At 32.5% G+C, this 7367-nt stretch overlaps 1 long non-coding RNA gene across 2 annotated transcripts; it reads right to left on the reverse strand.

Moving 5' to 3' along the window:
• Nucleotides 1–4835: 4835 nt before the first annotated feature.
• LOC114255158 lies at nt 4836–6871 on the reverse strand. 2 transcript variants are annotated; one of them, XR_003626440.2, is made up of 2 exons: nt 6735–6871; nt 4836–5122 (listed from the first exon to the last, which is right to left on the reverse strand). It is a non-coding gene; the product is annotated as an uncharacterized LOC114255158 (long non-coding RNA). The 2 variants fall into 2 exon arrangements; XR_004964590.1 differs by having other exon boundaries at nt 6728–6864.
• Nucleotides 6872–7367: the final 496 nt, after the last annotated feature.

Raw genomic sequence — 7367 nt, forward strand, 5'->3', positions numbered from 1 at the left:
TTTTTTACGCATTTTGTTTGCTTAAATTCCTTGTTTAGACATACATACGTATACCCATAGAATTATGTATGAAAAAATTAAAATTTTTTGTCTTTTTAAGGAGATTCTCCAATAGTTCCATATAATATGAAAACTAGATTAAGGATTATAATATACAGACATTTTTGAATTTTTTCTTAAAATTTTCATCGTTTTAAATAACTTTCTGAAATAGTATTGAGAGAAAGTTTTATAGATCAGTGTATGTGTGTGTGTGTGTATGTGTACGTGTGTGAAAGAGATTTCATATAATATTTATCTAACAAAATATAAGAATTTTTTAAATATTATATTTTCATGAGAAAGAATCTAGTGAGCAAAATGTTATCAAAAAGAGTTCTTTAAATATTCAGATTTGAGAATTGGACATCCAACATAATCATCTTAAAGATAACATAATGATGACAATAAGTCCTTTAATAAGTCGATTTTAGAGAAAAGAAAGACGTCACATAAATGACATCTAAAAGAATACTATAATATGTTTTCTTGAAAATGGGTATGTTCAGTAGACAAAATAAATCTTAAACTAGCAAACTTTAACTCTTTGCTGGATCTATAAATAAGAACTAATCATAATAATGGATCACTGAGCACATATTCTGTCTGCTGAATGCACCCAATGTATATTATAGAATTTTAATAGTGACAGCGCATAGAACATAGTCTGGATGTGAAAAATATTAAATTTATGACAAATTTACTTTACACACAGAAACATAACATCACATAATATAAGTTAGATTTTATATATATTATATATAAGTTACCTGGTTCCGTATACCATCTATAACATATACTTTTATAATGTGACTCTTAATCAAGTAGATGAATGTGACTCTTAGTCAATGTAGATACCTTATACGAAGTAATTTAGTAATATCATTTTTAAGAAATGTGATGTCTTCAAAATGTCCCCTTAAAAGGTTCTATCTATTATTAATGCTCACTAGAAATAAAGATTTCACACACATCACACGTGCACGCACGCACGCACGCACGCACGCACGCACGCACGCACACACACACACACACACACACACACACACACACACACACACACACACACACACACACACACACACACACACACACCGTGTGTAAATTGTTAATGAATTATATTATATACGATAATATAATAATTATATCATATTAGATAATTTTACTTGTTATTATATGTAAATTATTATTATAAATTCTTTTGCAATTTTTTCCACATTAATATTATTTAAAAAATTTAATTTACAAATTATTGGTTTCATTATTTAAAATTTGTTTATTATGTATTTTTTTGTCACATTTTGTCACAATAATAAAAGCTTTGTTTAAAGATATAATAAAATAAAAGTCACGACTTTTAAATTGGAGAATCTCCTTAGAAGAAAGATGTTTAATAACCGTTGAATTAAAGACATGTAAAATACTTTGTAAGCTTTATAAAACACTATATAGAATTTTATGTAAAATTTCTTCTGAGATTTGAAAATAATGTGAGAATGAGAAGATTAAGTTCACACATGTAAAAGCTGAGAGATTTCGGCTGGCCAAACGTGGCCGCCCTCAATCGCGCAACAGACGCAGTTGGCGAGAACACTGAGCATATGTGATACGCGCAAAGTGGTAAGGATCAAGTCATCTCCCTAATGTCGAAATTGCGACTCGCACTCAAATGGCACCGATTGCATTCGCGAGCCTTAAGACAACGATGACTCAGACTTTCCTCGTGTGCAAGCGGTTTATGAGTAGGCACTTTTAAAAGGTATTTTAACACGTTACACTCTTCACGGGGAAGATTACACATGTACTTTTATACATAGTATCTACGCCCGATTATAAATTCATGCTGTGCAAGATAAATGCGTTGCTCTTTTAATCCTAAAGCGGAGGACCGACGAAAGAGGAGAGAGAGAGGGAGAAGGAGAGGAAGAAAGAGAGAGAGAGAGAGAGAGAGAGAGAGAGAGAGAGAGAGAGAGAGAGAGAGAGAGAGAGAGAGATTTTCAAGAAAATGGATTGCGATTAAAAAGATCGCTGTAGTGGAATTTTCTTTTTCTCAAAGTTCCACGAAGAAAATTATTGTCCTAAGAAATGCCATGTTTCGAAAAATGTTCCGCTTTTATTATCAATATTCTAGTAGATAGAAAGAGAAACTAAAGAGAGCCCGTTGAAATTATTTTGTCACATTGATGAAACGGTATGCATGTCGCCGTTTTCGCGTATCACTGATTTTTCCAACGCGACAGATAGTGGACGAATGACGAATACAATCGTCAGAGTTTGGTTCTATTATAATTATGTCGCCTTTTTAATCGTTGTAACAAAAAATACGTTAATACACGAAGAAAATTTTTTTTTAGAATTTAATCAAAATTATAATAATTATGGAATATGGGTTTCGAAGAATTTAGTAAAATTTAGTAAAATTTGTTATAATTTTATAAAATTTAGTAAAATAGTAATAAAATTCTTCGAAATCCATGTTGCTCTACAATTGCTATAATTTTGAGAGTAAATTTTAAGAGAAAATTCTCTTCGTGAATGATTTATACTGTGTTCCTTTCTACAATTTCGAAGATATTGTAGAGAATCTTTATCTAGTTCGGTAATCTCGAAATTGCTTAAGGCTTCTATCAGGATCGAATTTGAGGTGTTTATGACGGGCCCATTTAAATTTAACGTTTTTTTTACATAATAAAGATTTTATAAGTTTGTCAAAAACGTGACAATGCCGACTGGCGTCAGCCGTGAGGAAGATTGGTATAAACATATTCTGCATTATTATAACAGTTGAATTATGATAAGAGTGAAAAATTTCAGATCTGATAATTTAGATCATTTTTTTAAATTAAAAGTCATCGGTAACTTATTTTTTTTTTAGTTGCTACTTTGAAACTATTTAAATAATATGTTAGAAAGATTTTATAACCCAGATAGGAAAATTGTGAAATAAATGCACAATTATTGCATCTTTCTATTTATCTCAATTTGCAATAATTGTTGCAAGGTGATACTACAAAACGTACATGTTTTGTTGAAAACAAATTTTGTAATTACGAGTCGTAAATATTGAGAAAGTTGTGAAAGAAATTTGCATAAATATTACGCAAAAAGACATTACATTGACAAATAAATTTTAGCTTTATTTACATAATTATTGCGACATTCTATTGAGAAATAAATTTTAAATTTATTTCCGTAATTATGATAACATTGTGTTAAAAAATAAGTTTTTTGTCATAGTTTCACAAAAAAAAACAAAAAAAAAAACTGGCAACGGCGAACGTGTCTGACAATGAAATGTGTACTTTACAAAAAGAAAACTTTTATATTCTTTAAAATATATATAAGTTATCTGCTAAATAATAAAAGCACCCAGAATTGTATATTGAATATACAAGTAAATAATTGTATCCAAATTCACAACAATGTCACTCGTTTAACCTTTACAGGATCGGTCTTTTTTTGGACGACTTTTTTAATTTAGTGCTAGAACATTTTTATCCTTAACAGTAATTGAATTACAAAAAAGACGTCGTTCCAGCGATTAATTAGGCTTCCGCTCTTGGAGAGGTTAAGAAAACGAATTGATTTAAGTGAATATCACTATATGCTGATATACGGTGCTGTCGCTGGCAGCGAAACAAAGAATGAGTATCGGGCAAATTCGGGCGCCTTCGAAAAATAGTCGAACAATCGCTTTCTGCAGATGATGTCGCAATAATTGTAAAATTCACATTTAGTCATTCTATTTACAAATGAGATTAAAACAGTATGCATGTAAAATGCTTTGTAAAATTTTCATTTAAGAATGTTTGATTAATAATTTTACAATTTGATGCTGTAATGGTTTCTGCAATAATTACAAAATTAATTTTTAAAATGTATTCAGCCATAATTGTGCAGAGATACATATTAATACTACAATTATGCAAAAATGTATTTTAGGCATCGATTTTTTAAAGATTGTTATATGTTACATAAATTAAATTTAGAATCAATGATTTCAAAAATTAGATTTACAATTATGACATAACATATCCTATATTACATTTAGAAATTAAAATGATGCTAAAATTTTTTTGCATGCGTTCCTAACTGGGAAGAAATCTCAGGTACATAAGTTAAAGAAATATACTTAAAGATTTGTACGAACTTGCGTCTCACATGTGCATCAATGTCTAATAACTTACACTTAATTTAATTTTTCTCACAAAAATAGTTGCAACTAAATTTCAATTTAAACAATAAATACTATTTTGGATAATATTAAATTAAAAATTTACTATAAGACTTGTTTGATGATAGAACTATCTTAAAAAGGGATTCGAAGCGTAAATTTGTCGAGAGAAAATTCGCCCGTGATCCTTTCGGAGTTTTGCGACTTTGCCTAACGCATACTTTCGTCCTTCGTCTTTCGATTATCGAGTAGCTATGCACGAGTAACATATATCATAGAGTACCTTGATCCCTTAGATTCTCTATTGCCTATTCACCGATGAAAATAAAATCCTGTCATCTCTCATCGAAGTCGCCTCTCGCTTTTTCTCTATTACGATTGATTTATTCATACGCGTGTGGATACGATTCTGAATTTTTTCTAGAATTGTGCGTATCTTGCGCGAAAGACGCATGTTTAACGAAACTTAAAGCTCATTTCGTACTGAAAGCTAAATCGAGGTGAAACTTGGTTTGAGTTATCTATGACGTCTTCTCTTGCGGTCCCAAAAACGTCAATGTTTTGCATGAGAAATTAAAGAAAAGCGAAAAAGCGAACAGAAGAAAGTTTTAACCGCGATAGGTAGATTTAATCACGCAATTTTTATTCATATTCAGCAGTTTGAGATTATTCTGTAATATATGATATAATCTTGAATTGTACAATTGTACATTGAGCGCACTGATTTGTAACACTTGCAACGTGGATATTAATTTGAAAATGAACGTGATGAAGGAGAGACTTCTTGCACCGTTCTCGCTCCTGCTCTCCAGCTAACATCTCCAACTGTAGGGCAAAGTGGTCCTGAAACCTTATTATGTCACCATCTCCTCGATTCGACGGAACAGCGAGTAGACAGTTTTCAGGAACCTGAAATTATAATTCATCAATTAATTTAATATTATTTATTTAAAATTTTCTGTTTTTATAAAATTGTATCAATGAAATATAAGTTAATCGCCCAACCATCCATTTCTGGACACTTGCGTCTGTTGGTCAGACCTCACGAGAAAAAAAATCCCATAAATATTATACATTTATAGTGGTTGCTTTTTCCATTTCTATCATTAGTTTTAATGCACAACCCTCGGAAAATTAATATGGCGGCTCTAATGGTGAAAGTAAATCCGACTATTATCTCAATATTCTAATCTTAATTATTGTTAAAAAATTTTTTTTTGAATTTGAAAAGCTACAAGATGACGTGAAACATTTTTTATATTTTCGTTCCTCTTTATCCCCACCTCTAATTCTTTTGTGATTCCACTCTCAAACAAGAGAAGATGGAATTTGAATTAAAATCCTAAACAAACATCTTCAAAAACCTCGAAAATGATAACAGCACAATTTTGTTATTTTTCCGATACTTTAACCCCCATCTCTTAGGTATAGTATAGTATTGGAAAAATAACAAAATTGTGCTGCTTTCATTCACGAAGTTTTCGAAAGTGCTCGTTTCGGATTTCCATTTAAATTTCATCTTCATCTCTTGCTTGGAAGTGGAATCATAAAAGGATTAAGGGTGGGGATGAAAAGGGGTAAAGATGTAAAAAATGTTTCATGACGTCATCTTATAGTTTTTCAGACTCTAAAAATTGCAATATTAAGAAAACAGTCGGATTCACTTTTACTCCCGTTAGAGCCGCCATATTAATTTTTCCGGGAGTTGTGCGTTAAAACTAATGTTAGAAATGAAAAGAGCACCCTTTTTACCACTAGAAATGTATTTATGGAATTTTTTTCTCATGAAGTTTGGTCAAGATAAGCAAGTGTCCAGAAATGGACCGGAAATGGATTAATGTTGGGTTTCAAGAAATAACAAAATTGGTCGAAGTTTATATCATCTTGAAATTAAATGCTGAATTTTAGTTAGTAAATATAAGTAAAATACCATTTATTATCTGTATTATAAGAAGTTGTGAATTATTGGATTTAATTTTTTAAACGGTTGTTGATTAACGGTGGAATAGCGTTAAGAATGGCGTATTGATGGTGATAAAGCTGCGTTGTATACTTGTAAGTTTTCCTATATATATATATATATATATTATATATGTACATATACGTACATATACATATGTACATATATGAAAAAAAAATTATATTGCATAAAAGTTTATTACATATTTTTATTATGCCAATACACGTTTTGTTTATATTTGTGTTACGATTCCCGATTTCCCCGTATTGTCCTATAACCTTTTTCACTATTAACAATTAATATCATCAATATTTGCAATTTTTAATACTTTTATAGATTTTAATATCTTTAGAAGAAAGAAGCAGCAAAGAACGTGTTTACTGAATGAAGGAAATTGTACGGAAAAAAGAATGAGAACATAAAACTATATTTAAACAATTATTCTTAATTTTGACGATATGATTATAGGAAAAAGTGCTATATCTTGAGTACACCCACTAAATATGAAACATACGTAATATTTTAAATTGTCTCATACAGGTGTCAAAAAATACATTCTACTTATAAATAGAGTCCTGAACTCGCGCCCCCTCTGCCCGTTGTCCGACGACCCAGAAGATCTGTCCGCCTTGACGCCTGGTCATTTTCTCATCGGTGAGGCACCAACTGTAATGCCGGAGCCCAGTCTAGTCGAGGTGCCTCTTTCGCGACTTTCGCGGTGGCAGTTGTTCCGTCAGAAAGTGGACCTCTTCTGGAGTAGATGGTCTGCTGAATGCCTTCAGAGGTTTCAGGCTACTTCTAAGTGGCACCACCCGTCCAACTGCATAATTGAAGGTTCGCTGGTGTTCGTGACTGATGAACGTTACCCACCAGCCAAATAGCCACTGGGAAAAGTTATCGAGTTGATGGACTGGCCAGAGTTGTGACGCTTCGGACAGCCAGCGGCTCTTACAAAAGGCCTATCGCGAAGCTCTGCGTCCTGCCTACTGACCCCTGACGCAGGTTATCCGACGACGGCGTCGCCGGATGCCGGGGGGAATGTTGCGGGAATGAGTTAAAAGGAGCTCGCACAGTCCCGTGAGTGCGTGCGGCGGCAGCTCGGTCGGGTATGGGCGCCGTGTGAGCGGAGTCGCAGGCGCTGGGTGAGTGCGCGTGAGACTTGTTGATTTGCTTAACGACGGCTTTGACGTGCTT

This window comes from Monomorium pharaonis, chromosome 9 (genome assembly GCF_013373865.1).
Source record: "Monomorium pharaonis isolate MP-MQ-018 chromosome 9, ASM1337386v2, whole genome shotgun sequence".
NCBI lineage: Eukaryota > Metazoa > Arthropoda > Insecta > Hymenoptera > Formicidae > Monomorium > Monomorium pharaonis.